At 43.4% G+C, this 20,212-nt stretch overlaps 1 protein-coding gene across 6 annotated transcripts in view; it reads left to right on the top strand.

Moving 5' to 3' along the window:
* The window catches only part of ST6GAL1 (ST6 beta-galactoside alpha-2,6-sialyltransferase 1), a 96,520-nt gene that overhangs the window by 30,287 nt on the left and 46,021 nt on the right, over positions 1 to 20,212 (top strand). The window contains exon 2 of one of the 6 annotated variants that reach the window (XM_077348984.1): positions 6,489 to 7,357. The exons of the other annotated variants lie outside the window; for them this stretch is intronic. The gene's annotated coding sequence lies outside the window, so the exon portion shown is untranslated. The remainder of the gene's footprint in view (positions 1 to 6,488; positions 7,358 to 20,212) is intronic. 6 annotated transcript variants of the gene reach the window in all.

Below are 20,212 nucleotides of genomic sequence, written 5' to 3'. Positions count from 1 at the left end.
CATGAGGTCTGCCCTTGGCTAAGATGTCGCCCCAACAGAAACCAACCTGCAAGGTGACTATTAGAATATTAATATGGAGTGCAACACAGCATTGTGAGCGGATCAGCAAGGGCAGTAGCACTTGGCAAAACCATTGGCAGTTGAGAAATACTCTTTCCTTGGCCTCCGGAGACATGATGTTAAGTTGCCTACTGTTAGGTGGCCAGAGAGTGCTCTTAGCTGGGCTGCTCTCTTAGCTTCTCTAGCACAGCTAGCCATGGAGTATTTCCCACTTGTCCTGGGGAAAGACTGAGTTCCTTGTAGCTTCATGTACTTGGGGGTTCTGACAGTGCAGTTGACTTCAACAGACCTATCTGAACATATAAATAAAATGGGAAGGGGGTGCTGGGAGGAGTTGGGACTCATCACCTACCAATCAGGTAGGTTGTCCCATCCCTGACTGGCCACGTCCCCCTCCAACTTCTTCCATATGAAAGAAGTGCCAGTCTGGTAAGGGGGAGATGGGAGGGAAGGTGTAACTTTGGTTAGGACAGAAAGAAAGAAAGAAAGAAAGAAAGAAAGAAAGAAAGAAAGAAAGAAAGAAAGAAAGAAAGAAAGAAAGAAAGAAAGAAAGAAAGAAAGAAAGAAAGAAAGAAAGAAAGAAAGAAAGAAAGAAAGAAAGCTTGTAGCAAATTGTCCCAGCTTTCTCAGTCTTACGAGAGTGCGTGGGGTAGAAATCCTGGGAGTTCCAAGGTGCTCCTGTTTGGTTTGGTTTTGAACTCAGCACAGAACTCACACATAAGTAGGATCATATATTTTATAATAAATTATTATATATGTACATGTATTTTTCAATCAGAAATTGGAACTCAAATAAAAAATAGCTCCTCAGAGGTGGTTCTTAGAGAATACATACTCAACGGTTTAGACATTTTCAGCCAATTTTTGTATTCACAATTCATGTAGATTTTTTGTACATTCCATTTTGTGATTGTTTCATAGAAAGTCGTATTAAACTGCTTCAGAGATTGCATATACAAAATATAGGTGTAGGAGTTCTGCTAGTTTAATTAATCAAGTAAAACACTGCGGTGTCAGTTACATACTACAAGGCAGAGATTATGGGTTTACTTTGAGAGAGTAGATGAAATTCCATTTCTCTGGCATATTGCCAAAACCTGTAAGATGGACTCTGCTGGTCGACACCATAATAAACTGATTGATTGACTCAGCCGTTTAAGTGTGTCTGTGTGTGTAGGGGCAGATAGTGTGCTTAAACACAGTGGATACTACCTTTTACCATTGGGAACCCCCTGAAACATTCTTCAGGGTTCAAGAAATTCCAGAAATTGCACAATCATGCAGAATATGGTGGGGAAGCAGAGCTGTGCACATGCGTACCCGAGGCCCCTTCCCACCCCCTACAGGCCCATCATTGGCCATTAGGGGGGGTGAGTCTATATGACCACATATGGTCATATCTCCCACTAAATGTTTTTTTTAATTTTTAAATATATTTAAAAGTAATAAACTCCCACCAATTTGAGAAATCCTTCAAGGGCTGTCAAGAAACCCTAGGACTTAACAAAACCCTGGTTGACAAAGCCTGTACTAGGCCCTACAAACAGCCCAGTTGTCTTCCTCCCGCTTCCCAGTGAAGCAAATAAACAGGCTGCCCCACTAAGTTAGTTAGTTTTATTACGGTCATAGACCAGCATAAGATGATACAGAAACATCCATTAAAACATCCATGTGGGAAGCGGCGGCGGCGGCTTGGAAAGGGTCTGTGGAGGCTAGGGGGTTAGCAGGTAGCGGGTGTGTGTGTGTGGCTGTTTGTAGGGTGGGAAGCAGCAGTGGTGGCTTGGGAAGGGGTCTGGGGAGGCTGGGGGGTTAGGAGGCGGCGGGTGGGTGGGTGCGTGAGTGTGTGTGTGGCTGTTTGTTCCGTCGGAAGCGGAGCGGGAAGGGGTCTGGGGAGGCTGGGGGGGTAGTTGGGTTTGGGTGATTGCATGGCAGTGGTCGGGGCGGGAAAGGAGTAGGGACTCTGCGTCTTCGACGCGGCGTCCCAACTCCTTTCCCTAGGGCGAGGGGAAGGTGGCGGGAGGACTAACCGTGGTGGAAGGCAGTTTGTCCTTCTGCACGATGAGTCCCCTGGTGGCTGAGGCGAGGCCGGGCCAAGCGGCTTTGTGCGCCTCCCCATTGGCCGCTTGGCCCTTGAGTGGCACTCAGAGGGGCGAATCAGGAGTCGCTTCGCGGCTCCTGATTTGCCCCTCCGAGTTTTTATCATGGACAGGGCCTGCCCTAACTCCTCCCCATTAGCCCTTAGGGCTTTATTTTATCCACTCCGCGGTTAAAGATATGACCAACTATGGTCTTATCAACCTGCTCCCCCCTGCCAAAATGGCCAATGATGGGCCTGGAGGGAGTGTGAAGGGGAGGGACCCCAGGTGGGCATATCCACAGTTTTCCCCCCAACCATACTCTGCATGATTGCACCACGTCTGGGGTTTCTTGAAGCCTGAAGAATGTTTTCGGGGTTTCTCAACACTAAAAAAAGTTGAGCTACATTGTGTTACATCAGTATAAAGATTAAAACCCCAGGCCTTATACTGCCAAAAGGGTAGAATCCTCATGAGTGAAATGCACTCTGAACAGCATCAGTTATTTCAACCTGCAGAGCATTTATGGACAATTTCCACCCAAAATTATTCATTATCTGGTGTGATATCTTACTTTTATCTCTGTGTTGTAAGAATTGTAAATCACAAAATCCAACCTTAAGCAATGCTCAGTTGCTTTCCAGGGGATGGGACTATTTCAAGTGCTGAGAATCCATCGTTTCATACTTGATTGAATGCTATTCTCCATCTCCTTAGTTTTCATCTCAGATCTGCATTTGCTACTGTACTTCATTTTGGAAAGTTGCTTATTAATATTAATAAGAACATCTCAGAAAACTATCAGTATACTCTGCTTGCATTTTATTTTCCTTGGAATGCTGCCCTCTTATCTTCAGCCTTAAGCACCAGTAACATCTAGGGAGGCTATTAGAGCTCTGGTCATAAGTCTTTAGCCAGCACAAGATGGAGAAACTGTAGTTGTTAGCTGAGGTCATATCTGCAGAACTGACTTTGGTCTGGTTTTTAATTGGCAAGCGTGCCAAGCAAAACAGCACAGAAATTCTTTCAATTTCACATTCATAAGAATGTCCTCTGTGTGTGTGTGCGGATCAGTTCCTTGAGATCCTGACTTGCCAGTTGCCTGACAAGGTGCCCACAAGGTTTCCCAATACACCTCTTTTGCACTTTGTAGGTGTATGTTCACATAGTTGTTTAAAGTGTGAATTAAGCCTCTGCCTCACATGGCTTCTCTTTTAAAGTGAGTACATGTATGTAGTGCTTTCTACTTAGGTGCATGAGTGTAGCCTTATCCAAAGACTCCAGAATGGGAGCTGTTGTTAGAAAACAACTGTCCTTGAACTTCCTCATTTATTTCACCAACAAGAACAAGAATGTTAGCATCTGTTAGAAACCCCATTCTCAGTTGACAAACGCCCATGGAGAGAAGCCTGAAGCTGGAATAAAACATTTGTAGGCAGAATCTTAACCATTGGCCCTTAAATAATTGTAAAAGGGCCATGTATGTGGCCCTGTCCAGGCCTGGACAGCCACCCTGTCCCGGTGGTGCCCAGGTCAGCAGGTCAATCCAGACGCGCCCAGAAAAGCTGGGTGTGTCAGGATTGGCCCGGCCCCCGGAGCACCTACCTCCAGGAGCCAAGCGCGCGGCCCAATCCGGATGCACCCAGGAAAGCATATGAACAGCCTTTAGAGCTAGTCTCCTGTGAGGATGGCACACACCTGAGGAAGCCGCACACTCGCTGGGGGGGGGGGGCTGGTGATAGCTTCCCCGCTGCCTGCTGGCCTCTGCGGGGGGGGGGGGGGCTTTCAAAGCCCCTTATTTGAAGCTGTTGTTGTTAGGTGCGAAGTCGTGTCCGACCCATCGCGACCCCATGGACAATGATCCTCCAGGCCTTCCTGTCCTCTACCATTCCCCGGAGTCCATTTAAGTTTGCAATTTTAGATTTTAGACAAGCTCAAGTTTATTTCTGAGGGTGCCTGAAAATCCGATAACTTTGGTTTCCATAATTTAACTTTGAGTATCATGGCCTTCAAAATGAAAATGATGCATGGATTACAATTGATTAGTTGCCTAGTTGCCAGCTTATTTCCTAGAAGGTGGAGACCTCTGAAGCAAGCAGTAGGCAGAGGTTGAATTGGTCAGAGGTCTAACCACCATGCCATAGGAGCACAAAACTTGGAAAATTCCTTAGTTTGGACTCGTTTTTGGCAGCTTGGTTAGTAATTCAGAGAGCTGTAGTAACAGTTCTGTCATAATTATGGGGCTATTTTTTAGCAGTGTAGCACACTTGGAAGCTTGTGTTTATTGTGTTTGTAAATCATTTACTTTAGTATTTGTAGATTCCTTGTTTAGTAGAAAATGCATTTAGGAAGATATACTAACTTGAGCAAATTTTGTCTCCTTACACATGACAGTTTTCTTTGTGGGTACATAGGAAAGCAGTACAGGTTACATCACTATATCATTATATCTGAATATAAAACACTCACTCTAAGTTAAGTTAAACAGTTAGAAGGCTGGAATAATATATCTGTTCCTGTCTTTGAGACTGGTTGTGAGGGACTGAATGTTTGTCCCACATATACCATTTAAAAACCACTATATACTCCCCCCCCCCCAAATTTCAGAGATAAAGGTCATCTAGAATTCCTTTCCCGGACATGCTGGTACAAGCCGAGTTTATTCCTCCTTCTTCCCTTAATACCCAGAGCCAAGACAGAAATCTTCAGTCTGACCACAAATAAATGATACCTGTTTGGTTTTAAAGATACCACTGGACTCAAACCTTTTTTCACAATGTGTTATGATATCTAAATATTTATGTATTTTATTTATTATTATATTTATATACTGCCCTCCCCAGGGGCTTAGTGCTTCATCATATTGGGAGTTGTTTAATACACCCAAGATGATATTCTAAATCATAACTAAACTGTGAATTAGAATCCTGATGGATGGACAACGAGCAAACTTAGTTCGTTGAACTTGAGTATCACAACATAATATAGTTACAGACTGTGTAAACCAAGAAGTCTTCACATTTTGCTTTGCACAGAGAGAGACTCCAGAGAGGAAGACCATGAGCTCAAGAGAAAAAACATACTTGTTTGCATTGCAAACAAAGCTGAATTTATACTCTGGACAAGTACTGCCTTTAAAGAGGTACAACAACTTAAAAGATTCTCTCTTTCGGTTCTGTTCCGCCAGGACTGGAAGCTGGTATGTGTAGCTGAGTGATCCACAATGGTGCAATAAAATTCACAATGGCTGTATTAATAATGATGAGAATATAGCAATAACAGTAATAATTTGTTAAGTGGCTATACATTTATTAAATACTTGGAATGCTGAACAGAAGAATTTTCCATTTGTGAACAGTGTAAGATTTTATTTTGAGTCCTGCAAAAGTGGAGGGATTCTGCTAGGGAATACAGTGCTGCAGTGAAATAGATTGTAGCCCACCAAAGCACATGTCAGTAAATATGGCAGTCATTTAGATGGCACAAGACACACACACCCTCCCCTTTTAAAATAGGGATCCACTGATGTACATTTGGGATGACATGCATGTCTGCCATGGGTATAAAATAGTAACAGAGTTTAGAATGTTTTTCTTATCTACACACAGTGGAAAGAGGAAGCTAGTAATAATCTTCAAGTGATTTAACAGCAACAAAAGAAGCATTAGTATTACACAGTTAATCTCATATTTAATTTGCAGTTTCTCATATATTATGTAGCATATCTTGGGTTATTTGCTGCAGTGCTTCAGGATATACTGGCAAATCTTGGCCCGTAGGCTGTATTTTTTACCATTGATTTAGAATAGCAAATGGAAGGCTTAATTCTGGAAAAGATTGTCAGTATGATCCTAAACAGAGTTACAGTGTTCTAAGCACTATTGGCTTCAGTGGATTTAGAAGGATATATCATTGCTTAGGGGAGCTCTGTCAGTCAGTGTCAAAAATGTAGATATGTCATTCCTTTAAGGATGAAATCCTGTGTACTGTTAAGAGTATCCATATTGTGACTCAGTGGGGATTTCTGCCATGTAAATTCTCAAAATTATATGCTAAAAGATTTTTTTAGTCGAGAAAGTAATCTGTAGTCTAACGTACTCACTCTGTAAACCGCTCCGTGGTTATAAATAAAAGGCTAAGGGCAAGTTGGGAGGAGTTAGGGCGGGCTCTGTCTGGGATAAAAACTCGGAGGGGCGAATCAGGAGCCGCAAAGCGGCTCCTGATTTGCCCCTCCAAATGTCAATCCTGGACGCGCCTCCGCATTGCCTCCTTGGCCGCCATAGACTGCGCATCGATGCAGGGAAAGGAGCAGGGACGCCGCATCTTTGACGCAGCCTCCCTGCTCCTTTCCAGCTGCACACCCTCGACACTTCGCCCGGGAGCCGCCTGCGACTCGCACGGATCCCTTGCCGTCTCCCAGCTACCTGCCGCCGCAAGAACCCTGGCGCTGCTGCAAGACTCAGGTCAGCCACCACCCACTCGTTACTGCCACCCCCGGTTCAACCCCCACCCTCCCCTGAGGCCCCCCCACATCTCCCCCTTCACCCGTCCTTCCCCATACCCGCAACCACCGCACGACGACCCACACTCCCGCACATCCACCGCTCCTCCGTCCTGACCCACACTGACACACCCCACAACAACCACCCCCAACCCCGCCGCGCTTCAACTCCACAAATCCTACCCCCCCACACACCACCCTTTGCCCCGCCAGCCCTTACTCACCCCCTCGAACACTGGCCTGGTCTCCCCCGGCGCGCTCCGCAACATGGCAACAGCGCCGGCAGGTTGTGCGAACCCCCACGCACCTGCCGCGCCGTCAACACACTGAGCCATGCATGTGCTGAGTCCCGTGCATGTGTGGCTGCCTCCCCCACCCTCCCCCCGCCCACAGGAAATCAAGAGACCATGCATGCGCCAGATCCGGAGCATGCATGGTTCCCCTCCCACTCCCCAGAACCCCAACCGGCCGACAGCATCCTGCTGCCCGGCATTACTGACTGGCCCGACCTCGCCGCTGCACATCCCCGGCCGCCTCTGCCCCGCCGCGGCTCGCGGACGCTCTCCGGCCGCCGCCGCACACCGCTGGTCGCCCGCCATTGCCCGACATGAAGCTGCGCCGCCAGAAGCCTGCCACGCTCTGGGAGCCGAGAAGACACAGGCCTCTGCGCACCCACGGACGCCGCGGCCCGCCGCCCTGACCCACTGCACCCCGGCCCCAGGTACACAGAGGCCTTTGGGACTCGGGGGCGGGGGGGCAACTCTAGCACCCATTTTATTTCAAGATAAAATGGGCTTTAAATCTAGTTAATTAATAATTTATATTTAAATATCTTTTATCTCAATATAGGTGCTTTTTGAGATACTGAAGAAAATATATTGAAAGATGACTTTCAGTGTAAAAAGACAAAAACCTATCAAGCACTTTGTTTTTGCTTCCCTGGCATATTAAGTAAAATGACTTAAATAAATAACCCTTTATATTGTGACCACACTAACTAAAATGGTTTGCCTTTACAGATTCAACATAAACTGTAGTTGATTGATTTAGTAATAGGCCAAATGATATGTTCAGAATAGAACGTTTTATACAATATTTTTATACAATGTATTTTTATACAATGGAAAAGGCTCAGAAGTATCAAAGGTCATAGAAGAACAAAATTTGTCACCTTTAAGACCAAAAAAGTTTTATACAAGTTATAAACTTTTGTATGCATGCACACTTCTTTACACATTTCTTTGTATGGGTTCCTGGAATTTGATCACCAGTCTCGCTATGAACTGGGCTTTATTCTTGGCTAAAAAAAACGTCCTTATATTGGCTGGTCTTGAGCAAATGGTGTTCAGTTTGGAATTACATCATATTGGGTTTTTTGTTGTTGTTGATAGGTTGTACATTATCCATCAGAAAAGTACAGCTTTTCTTTATAAGTATTATAGGTTACAAATACAAATAAACTGTTCAGGCTACCATTACAATTTTGGGGAATGGTAAATGTTGCTTCTTGTTGCACTCTGCGCCACAAGAGCCTCTTGTGGCGCAGAGTGGTAAGGCAGCCGCCTGAAAGCTTTGCTCATGAGGTTGGGAGTTCGATCCCAGCAGCCGGCTCAAGGTTGACTCAGCCTTCCATCCTTCCGAGGTCGGTAAAATGAGTACCCAGCTTGCTGCTGGGGGGTAAACGGTCATGACTGGGGAAGGCACTGGCAAACCACCCCGTATTGAGTCTGCCATGAAAACGCTAGAGGGCGTCACCCCAAGGGTCAGACATGACTCGGTGCTTGCACAGGGGATACCTTTACCTTTACCTTTAAATGTTGCTTTCACAAATCTTGAACACTTCTGTACACCTGCAAGTGACAAAAAAATCTATTGAAGAGACAATTAAACACCTTCTCCTATCCACAAGTTCACCTGGATGGTGTTGAAAGGGACAGTGACCCCTTTTAACACCCTTCAACTTTAGCTATTCAGTCTGGAAAAATCCCAAATGGTTTCGATATTTTTCAGACTCAGCCATTTCAGATAGTTGAAAAATCTGTATCCAGCTGAAATAATAGATTTTTTTGATATTTTGTTGACTCAGATTAGCCGAACGCATACCCCTTAATCATTACAAACAATTAAATGAAATATTGTTTCCTAATTGTATGCTGCATTTTGGCTGATTCCAGGCTGTTGTACCTGAAAAGACTGTGATATTTTATGTGTACGAGGTGAAAGAAAAATCCAGCAAGGGATTCTGTGATAGCAGAGGCACTGTATTTTACATATGTACAAATTAAAGGATATCCAAAAGGGCTTATAGTTTCTAGGCTGGGAACACCATTTCAAGCATCAGACAAACCTGAAGAAAAGGTTAATCTACTGTCTGAAATGGTGTCCCTTGTCAACTGTAATTCCATGCATGAACTGGTGATGCCTTATAATTTAAGCAGCAGCTGAAATCCTTGCTGGGAGTGTTTAAATAAATGCTAAGCCATGTGTATAACTGGTCAGGAGGCTGAGGTGCTTTCTTCACCCCAAGCCATTTGTATGGGTGGTGCAGGCAATTAAAAATAAAGATATATGCCTCCTATTCTGTGAGAGGCCTGGCTCTTCACATTTAATCAGTGGAATTTGATCAGCTGCTAACACCTGCTCAGTTAACTGTATTGAAATTCATCAGATAAACAAGAGTTCTGGTGGCACCAGCTATTTTGCAGGGCTTTCAGTGGTTTGCACCTAGTCTGAAAGTTTACGACAGTGATTTCCGAAGCTGTGGATTTTGTTTTGGAATGCAGTTTCTGTTCCACTTGCTTTATCTCTTGCATTACTTCTTTTGAGATAATTCACATATAGAATGCTGCAGTATTGTACAACCGTGATATTTAGAGTTGCCATTCTCCAGGTGGGGATTGGAGTTCTCCTGAGATTACATCTGATCTCCAGGCAGTAGAGATCAGTTCCCCTGGAGAAAATGACTGCTTCGGAAAGTGGACTCTGTGACATTTTACCCGCTGAAGGCTCTCCCCTCCCCAAACCCTGTCCTCCCCAGACTCCACCCCCCAGATCTCTAGGAATTTTCCAACCCAGAGTTGGCAAACCTAGTGATATTGCAAAACAATATGGGAATCACTGTGCTTGTGAGGGGCGGTCTAGAAAAGTGGCTTTCAAGTTTGAGCTGAAAGAAGTGGGAGAGGTGTGTCTTCCTTGCAGTGCTTCATAAACTATCTGGTTTCATTTCCTGTTGATACATGGAGTGTCTGTGGGGTTCAATAGCAGTACAAGAGGCTGGGTACTAATGCCTTGCATTGCTTATAAAGGGACTGACGTTTTTTGTAACCTCCTAGTTTTATTTTCCATTAGCCCTGCAAAGATATCTGTGGATCAGCTCCTTTCCTATCATTTGTCTTGACTGCCAACTATGGACATGACCGTGTTACAAGATCAATCATCAAATCTTTCTTTGGTTCAAGATATGAGCCGGTCAGGTCCAGATAGGCCCCAACTATCAGTAACTGCGTGGCTGAACATGAAATAGGGGGAAGAACCAGTCAGCATGGCAGGAGCACCATCCTTGCTGTCTAGTTTAATAAGACATTGAAAACCACCATATGTTAAGGCTTCTTGATGGTATTGCTCTCACAGCTACTAAAGGTGCCTTATGGTGACTTCTTAACCACAACCATTTATTGGAAAGCTGAAAGTTTGTTAACCTGACATAGACCATTTATGCACTGGAGGTTTCATGCCAGGCTGCAGGCTGGAGTTTTAGTTGTGGCAGGTTGCCCCACCTCTTCCTGCACCCACATGGGGGAGCATTTGGCCCGGTACACCTCATTCGCCCCCAATTTGTGTTCTTGCATGGAAGCTGGGGCAGTGAAGTTCCCAGTGCATAAACGGTCATAGATAAGGCAGCTACTCTCTTTCCTTGCTGTGACTTGGTTCTTTAGGAGTTGCACAATGATGAGAAATTCAGGGCTCTGTTTCCCTTCTCTGCAGCTCCATGGACAAAGAAAGTTGCACCTGCATAATTTCCCAAGCCTGGGAGGTCTCAGGAAAGAAGACAGTAGCCCTGAACATGGAATTAACTTGAAATTAAGCAATATCTTTCAAATAAACAAGTCTGAATAGTTGAAACCTGTTTAAATTGCTGGTGGTAATTACTCATATCTTGTGCTTAGCTGGACTGCTATTTCATGGCATGACTTTAAAGGGTGGACTTGATAGGACAATGAAGTACTTTGCCTACAAGCACTTTGAGTAGAGTGTAGATGAAGCTTACCAACCAATTACTGTACATCATTCATATATCTATATTTGATGTACATAGAGTGATGTTTTTCCGGGACAGAGAAAATCCTGACTTAATTGCATATGCAGATAAGGGAGGATTTGTAAAAAAGTTCAATCTTTCAAGGGCACATGGTCTGGGATGGTCTGTGTTGTCTGCATGCATTAGAACAGTGGTCCCCAACCTTTTTATCACTGGGGACTGGTCAACGCTTGACAATCTTACTGAGACCTGGGGGGGTGGTAGTCTTTTGCTGAGGGACGCCGCTGCCGTTGCCTGAGCCCCTGCTCCGCTTGCTTTTCTGCCGCTGCCCCTGACTTCCCACCGCCCACTGGGGGGCGCTTCCAGCAGCAGCTGCGCAGTGCCACACAGAGGGGGAGCCCCAGCCATGGCTGCCGCCAGAGCGCACCAAAGGTGAGATGGCGGCAGAGTGGCAGGGCAGCCCCCGAGGCAGCAGCCGGGGAGGAGGACGAGAAGGAGCCGCGGCCCGGTACTGACTGATCCATGGACCGGTCCTGGTCTCCAGACCGGAGGTTGGGGACAGCTGCACTAGAACTTTTCTGGTCACAGTCCCTGAGAAGTAAATTCGGGGGGCAGGGGTCAGCCACCCTCCCAAAGCACATGCAGCACAGCACAGAGGGGATGAGGGCAGGGAGAACCTTTGTGTGTGTTGATTGCCTAATTTTTTGTTCCCTGGAATCCCAGTGCTGCAGTGCTTTATCCCAAATAACTGTGGTTCATGTTGAGCCTAAAGAGACATACTCAAGATGACTCCTAGGGTTTGGCGCTTTGGCATCTGAAGTGGCCGTTCACAACCAAAAAAGTCAACACCATGGCGCGGGGGGGGAGGCCTGGGCGTTGGCATGCCAGGGGGCACACACACGCAGGTGCAGAGCTCCGCGCCTGTGTGTGTACGCCTGCCAACACCCGTGCCTTCCCCCCTGTGCAGCAGAGCTGGTTGCTTTGGACGCAAACAGCCGCTATGGATGCCGAAGCGCCCAACCATACCCATGTCACAGCCTCTCATGGAATAGTAGAATTAGACATTTGTCCCACACTTTTAATGCCAACCTATACATACTCCATTTAAAGGAATAGGGAGTATGGAAATCAATATTGGCTTAGTTAACCCAGTTTAAGGATGATATCTTGGTCATCATAATATTCTTTTCATTCTGTGTGTTCTTCAGTAAAAGTGTTCTCATTAGACTGTTAATCCGCAGGGTACTCAGAGCTCAAAAGTTAAATAGAGTTGGCCCTGGTTAGTAAATGAATGGAAGACTACCACGGAAGTCCAGAGTTGCTATTCAGTTGCAAAGCACCTCTAAATGTCTCTTGTCTTGAAAACCCTATGGAGAGGCCATACGTTGGTTGCAATTTAATAACCTTTTTAATCACCACCAAGCTTATATCGGACAGGCAATTATTATAAAGGTTCTAGAATACTGAATTGCAGCGTTGCAGAGCAGCTTTGAATATCACAACGTTTGTTAACCGGAAGCATGGCTGTCTTGCTCTGACTGTTTTCTCACTTCTTGAGCTATATTTGGTTCATGCATGGTTTTGCCTTCGTGGGTAGGCATCATTAAATGCATGTTTTTATATGGCTGAAAATTATTCATAGAATATTAAAGGGCTTTATGAATGATCACTTTTGTTTAATTTTAATTGCAACTCTGCTTTGGGATACTGTTGTCACTAAAAGGTGGTTAACCTTTAACTGAATAGATTTTTGCAGATCTTCCGTCCTGTTATCTGTTATCAGCTATCGCGTTTAATTTCTGAACGTAACTTTGGCATTCCTTCTTTGCAGGCGTCAGGAATTTCAGGCCGCACTGCAGGCAGTCATCCTTCCTGACCAGGGTGTCATTGACACTCTCTGTACAGATCATGTGGTTCTTTCTGACACATCATTTAAATTAATTGTGTGTGTGTTCATTTTTAAGTGTAGTGTTTGATTAAATTAGGAGAGCTGTTTATTTTTTGTTAAAAGAGACCCTCCTTGAGGTATTACTGCTTTGCCTTCAATATAATCAGCACTTGGGAAATAATGCCAAGTTATTTTAGTAACTTCTGGTTGAAGTAGAATATACATTTTACAAACTCCCAGGAGATTTTTGGATTAATATTGCACAAGTGTTATTTAACTCACAGCAGAGCATAGGACAGCACATTGCATTCCCTCTGTAGTCCAGCGTGTCACAGCAATCCAATTGGGGTGGGGGGCAGGCCTGGGGGGGGGAGGATTTGTGTGGGGGTGTGGTTGGGGGTTTCTTTTAGGAGTTGAATTGTTTTTATTATAAAACCTGTTTTATCACTTCTTTTAAGCCTCTGCGAGCTGGCAGTGGCCTAGAAATGGAACAAACAAACAAACAAACAAACAAACAAAAGGGACATGGTCTCAGGCCCTGACTTGCACAATGCATTTCCAGCATTTAATGAGATTCTCACAAATAAGCTTTTGTAGCAGAGATGTTTGACATGTTCACTTCTAAATTTCCCACTATTCTAAAAATATAGTTTGCTGCCCTTTGCTGCTTTCATAAAACCAGTCAATTCAGCCAAGTGATTACACTTTGCGAAGTGGTAGGACCAACTCCGATAGCTGTATAGCACAGGATAACTGGGGTGATTGCTGGGCACAGTTGGGGAGGACTCCGCTGACCTTCAGTAGAACCTCTCTACACTCTGACATCCATATAGAGAGTAAGAAAAATAACATCCTTGATACAAACGTTCCTAGCATAAGTCCCTAAAGAGCTTGTTGTTGCTGAATTTCATCACTAGCTTCCATGTAAACATTGTATTTTTAAAACAGAAATATTAACTTGGTGATTCCATTTTTGTAATTGACTTAAGTATACTGTAAAGGCAGCATATATAAATTGTGGCAACAGTACATATATATTTCATCCATACTGTACAACCAGTTATAAATTACCCATATTTTAAAATTAATATTAACATTTTTACCTGTGTGGATATAGTGTCCAGAACAGGTATCCCTGTATACCTTCCCCTCTCTTAAGGTTAGGGGACAGTTTTTTTATTTTCCTCTCCTGTCTTCTTCAGTTGAAGTCTGATAAAAGGCTGATAGGGTTTGTATGGGCAGCTGGCTGCTTTATTGACCTACACACCAGTAATGTTAATAAGGTTGGTTTTTATCATCCATTTGGGAGTTGATATTTGACTTGTTGTCAAGCATGTCAAATGAATCCATTCAGTTCTCACATGTGTGCTGATTGTTTAATTAACTTTCTTGCCAGACCAAAGTGATGGTCACCAAAAGAAATTGCCCTGCCTGTGCTCTCACTTTTCATAATGACAGAATGTATGGCCAGTTGCCACCATGTTGTGAAATTTCCCATTCCTTCAAGTGGCATCCAATGAAGTAGAATGGGGGCAGAAAAACTCGCAGGGGAGTGAGAGTCTATTGTATCATGTGTTTTGAAGATGTTACCAGGAAAGGAGAAGGAGAGCAAAGGCAACAGTCCTGTAGATCCCATAAAAACTAAGTTTTGGCCCTGATTCTAACTTATTCACTTTATAACAAAATGTGGTTTATATGCCTCCAGTGATCACAATTGCCCAAACTGATTAAAATGTGGAACTGGGGGGGGGGGGATCCATACTCAGCTTTTTCAAATGTTCCAGGTTTAGTATGAAATATATTTATTTGTCAATGCTAAAAAAACACAACCCTGCCAAATTCCTGAAACTCAGCTAGCTAGGTTTTGTACAGACCCAGTAAGTTTTTACAGACTTTTTAAAATGCTAGTGATTTGGGCAGCTTTGTCAAATGTGTATCCAGGTGTTCTGCCTTTTATTTGGAATTCTTCAGCTCCTGGGGCTGAAGAGAGTGGAGTTCAGTGAAGCTGAGAGCTATGACTGGCCCAAGGTCATCCAGCTGGAAGAGTGGAGGATCAAAACCAGTTCTCCAGATTCAATGATGAAAAGAAAGCACCTATCCTTGCACCCAGTGTTTTACCTTATGGAGAAGCCCTTGCTGTTACTCCACAGCTACCTCTCTCTATAGCAATTCCATTGGCATTTGCATAGATCACAAGTCTCAGTTTGGAATCTTCTCTGTGGATAAACCTCTACATCTTCAATATTCTCATTGTGTTTGCAGCATTGAAGTATTTAGTTTAGTGCTCATGATTATGCACTGGCCTACCAACCGAAAGAACAATCGCTAATGCTGACTCTCTTGTGTTAGTCACCACTTGATGTTCCTGATTTGGAAGTGCTTTTCCATTGGAAAGCTGCTTGATGCTGAAAAACCCTTCCAGATGGACTTTGCACTAGGTTAGCTGCTCCTGATCCCACAACAACCCATGTTTTAAATTAGTTGTGGAGGCCAAGTTAATTCCAGGATGCTTTAAAGCGGATTGTGGAAGGTGACGGCACAACACAACTTGCTAGATTTCTCATCGTTCAACATGTTACTCCCTGTTCAACGACAGGAGTCAGTTGTGCTGTATTACTTATGGGGTGGTCAGTCATGTCGCGTTAGTTATGGGGTGATCATCTCCATCCAGATTTAATCAATGATATGCAAGAGAAACAGGAAAGAAATCTGGATGCTCCCCTGTTGGTACTTTTAATCATTTGTACCTCAGGAGGAATGTGGGATCTGGACTGAGGTGGGTTCCTCAGGTTGGTGTAATGGTTAAGAGAGTTGGCCTCTAATTTGGAGAGCTGGGTATGATTCCCCTCTCCTCCACATGCAGCCAGCTGTGTGACCTTAGATTAATCATAGTCCTGTTAGAGCTGTTCTCACAGAGAAGTTCTGCCCCAGTTTTTTCAGCCTCACCTACCTCACAGGGTGTTTGTTGCGGGGAGAGGAAAGGAAGGTGATTGTAAGTCACTTTAAGACTCCTTTGAGTAGTGAAAAGTAGGTATAAAACCTTGCTTCTTCTTGCATCATTGAGGTGACTGGGCCAGGGTCCTTCAGGGTTCAGTGTGCAGAAGGACCAGTGTGGCATCAGCATGGAGGTTGTCTAATAGGGCTCCCAGAGTCATCATCCCCCAGTCGCTGGCAAGAGATGAGGGTTAGGGTTGCCAGATCAAGGTTAAGAAAATCCTGGAGATTTGAGGGTGTAGCCTGGGGAGGACAGGGACTTCAGTGGGGCACAATGCCACAAAGTTCACCCTCCAAAGCATTCACTTTCTCCAGGGAAACTGATTGCTGTCATCTGGAGATGATTCTGGGGAAGTTTTATTCAAGGTATAAGCTTTCATGTGTATGCATAATTCTTCAGATACCATGAAAGGAAAAAAGGAACATACTGGGACACCATTGCCTTCAAAAGAAGAATAAATTTTTGAGCTCCACCCCTTCCATTCTTGCAGATTGCTAAAACTCTTTGCTGTCTGTTGTACACTGAATCCATTTTCTCTGCACTTTGGTCTGTGTTTGCTCTATTTGTATAGCTCGCTCTTATCTGTTTTTCAAGCCAAGGAAATGGGTGTTCTTTAGGGTTCAAGATAAGCTAGAAAAACATATTTGTCCTTTTCAGCATCTTATCAACAGTTCAGAACATACGACAGCAGCTACAATGTGTAATGGCACGTTGTGCCTTAGCATTTATGCACATAGATTTACCCTCGAGCATGGAGGACATTTACCCATCTATTATGAGTTTTGATGCTAGGAAGAGAAATTAATCCCATTCTGAAAAGTGGCAATACTACCAGCTCCTCTTTGAAACATTTTAATGAGTAGTCCCCAAAAAAGAAAAAATAGATGCAAAACAAGGGCAGTGATTTATGATAGACAGGCATCATAAAACAAGGCCCTGTAGAGCAGTCATTGCTAAATAGGTTTCTGTCTTTGTGTTTTCCCATGGCTTATGGTAGAATTTAACCTCAACACAAGTAATCTTCAAAATATACATTTCCCCCTTTTCTCTTTAGCTTTTTAAAAAAGTTTTTCATTGGTTTTTCCTCATGCGATTTTTACTGAGTGCATTTAATTAAGACCTGTTGGTACCAACATTCTGTACTTATTATCGTATGCAGCAGGAAGAAGGGAGGAAACAAAACTACCAGTTTTGTTTCTGTAGGTAACTCAGAGACACGCACAGCAAATAGATAGGAAACCTGCAGAGCAGACACAGGATCTGCAAAGAAGGCAGAGGACATGGTGGTGGAGCTTTAGCATAATTTTCTTGGTTATAATAACAGGAAAGTTACCTGTTCACCCTCCAGAATTTATATTAAGTGCTTTCAGTCTCTACTAGATATGTTGGGAACCCCAAGTGATGATTTTAATAAAAGATAAGACAAAATAACTTAGCCCTTTAATATCTGTGGATGCTGCCTTATAGGCTATAGGCTGGGGGGATCTTGGCTTATGATTTGCTACTCTGGTATAGGGTTACATAATTAGTATTTACCCTACTGCAAGGATGTTATATAATCTGTAGTGTTTGGGATATGGAATTTTTCCCCGGTATTATAACATTACTAACCTGCCATGCACTGTGGGCTAGAAATCTATTTAAATAACATATTTCATAAATAGATTGCATTGCTCAAATAAAACAAAAAACTATAAATATATGTGTCTATGTATTGTGTATTGCTCCTAGATACTGTCATTTCTTTGTTATGAATTTTCAAGCATCTTGATTAAATACAGTATTCCAGCCACAATTGAGCACTTTAAATTCACATTGATTTCAGTTGATGAGTTTTGTAGAGAACTTACCAGTAGTAAGAGCCAAATTATTTCCTACAGAGCTGGGAGTGGTAATTGTCATTTCACTGGGTGATTGGTTGTAAGTTAAACTGAGTGAAAAAATATTTGATCACTTTGGAGAGTTTGACCTTTTTAATCTGTATATTAAATGGGAGGAATGGGAGGGCGACTGTAAGCTGCTTTGAGCCTCTTTCGGGTAGGGAAAAGCAGCATATAAGAACCAACTCTTCTTCTTCTAAATGAAAATGGCTGGTTTTCAATAATCACAGGCTTCTTAATCAAACATTGTGTGATCTTCATGGTAAAAATTAAGTCTACGTGAATACTTATGTTATGCTGCATTCCTTCTGGTTGTTCCAGACTTTTGAAATCATGGGATATTGAATGTCACATTTTGTGGATTGTACCCCCTCACTGTGTGTAGTCTGCCTTGAGTCCCGCTAAATCAGTGGTCTGCAACCTTTTCCAGGCTGCGGACCGGTGGCGGCAGGGAGGGCGATAGCCCGCCCACGCATGCTATGCATGCGCGTTTGCGGCCACACATGGTGCAAACACGCATACGCGGCCCAGCATGGCCCTGTAGAGGCAGGGAGCCGTGGCCCAGTGCCAGGGCCTTCGCGGCGCGGCACCAGGCCGCAGCCCGGTGGTTGGGGACCACCGCGCTAAATGACATAAATTAAAAAAGCTAAAAGGTAGCAGAGGAATGTGCAGAACTGCCATGTGCGATGTCAAAAGTTCCTGCTATTTTATATTACAACATGCAAGTTTATCCTGACCCATTCCTCTCTTGTTATTATTTTTATTTTATGTTTCTATTCTGTTATATTTATTTGACTTTTAAACCGCCCCTACTCTCAGGGTGGCTTACAACAGTGTCATAAAATATGTTTAAATACAAAATACATATAATTACATGTTGTGTCCTTGTTTATTTATTCAGAATAAGTGTCTTTTGCCTTCCTGAGACATGCTGGGAGTGTCTCCCAGAGTAGAAACAATACAGCAAACTAATTCAACTAACAATAATAATGACAGTAACAGTAGCTATTTATTAGAATTATCAATAGTAAACAAGCCAAGAGCATAAAAACAGCACAAAACAACATCAAGCAGCCTAAAATCATATTCGCAAAACAAACATCAAGCTAGTAAAAGACCATAAAAAATTAAACACCTCCATTTGAAGCTTTGGTAAAGAGAAATGTCCTGGTCTGGGGCCTAAATGCTAGTAAGCTATGTGCCAGATGAACCTCACGGGGGGGGGGGGGATTTAGGAGTCAAATGCCACCAGTAAAAAAGCCTTTTTTCTAGTTGCTACTTACCTCAGCTGTGAAGTGGGGAGAGGCAGGGTTTAAGAAAAAGATCTTAACTGATAGAGTACAGGGGAGGTGGGTCTTCAAGAACCCCAGTCCCGAGTTGTTCATGGCCTTAAAGGTAGGAATCAACAATCTGAACTGGGACATCATGAGACAGCAGAGACCTTTAACATTCTATGGAGCAGTTCAAGATTGGAGGACTTTTGAAACACTTGTAAAATGGCTTGTGCTTTTAAAATATGTGACAAATCATCATTGAAATGAACTGTTTTGAAAAGTAAAAAGTGAGCTCCCCATTTAGATCCTTAGACAAGGGGAAGCACTGATGATCAAACTAATATTAAAATTTGGTGATACATGGATCTACCGTTTGCATATGTCTACTGCAGTTCCTGTTTTAATCTTATACTTGCATGCACCCATACTGGTGCAAGAAAGTTTCACGGTGTTATGGCAGTGTGTTCTCTGGCTTTGTTTGTATTGGCTCACCTTATGTTCATTTGCTCTGGTTCAGGAAACAGTGCCCATTTACTCCTCTATAAACATTGGTATATATTGTAAGGTGACCAGATTTTAACATTGGTAAAGCAGGACACCATTGACCAGGGGGTTCTTGATTAATAAATTAGCAGCTTTTTATATCCCTGGGCAACCAGTTCTACTACTGAACGTTTTTATTTAAAAGTTTTTCCTAATAGCCTGCCGATATCTCTCCACTTATTATTTAAACCCATTATTACTAGTCCCAGTATCACTACCAGATAAAATAGTGCCCTATCCTCCTCTGAATGACATTCCTTAAAATACTGTAAAAGTGTAATGACATCCTCCCCATCAACCTTTTCTCCGGGCTGAACATTCCCAGTTCCCACAGCCTTCCTTTGTAAGGCTTAGTCTCTAAACCCCTAATTGTCCCCATTACTTTCCTCTCTACCTGCTCTAACATTTCTATGTCCTTCTATCAAATAGCCTCAAGAATTGGACACGACACCACAAATGGAGTCTGACTAGGACAGTAGTTCAATGGTACTATCATATCTCATGCCCTAGATACCAGGGTAGGCCTGGCTTTTTTTTAAAAAATGGGCATTTTTCTTCTCGGGTCTACTGGAACTGAAAAAACCCTCAATATTTCTGAAAAATCCCAGATCCAAATAACATACTGGTATTAGGATTTTGGATCTTTCAGAAATACTGGGTGGGTCCAATAGACCTGAACTGAAAAATACTGTCTTGGGGTTTCTTTTTTAAATTAATTTTTGGCACATCCCTTCTAGA

The sequence above is a fragment of the Paroedura picta genome, chromosome 8, assembly GCF_049243985.1.
Source record: "Paroedura picta isolate Pp20150507F chromosome 8, Ppicta_v3.0, whole genome shotgun sequence".
Taxonomy (NCBI): domain Eukaryota; kingdom Metazoa; phylum Chordata; class Lepidosauria; order Squamata; family Gekkonidae; genus Paroedura; species Paroedura picta.
This window is presented reverse-complemented; position numbering and strand designations above follow the sequence as displayed.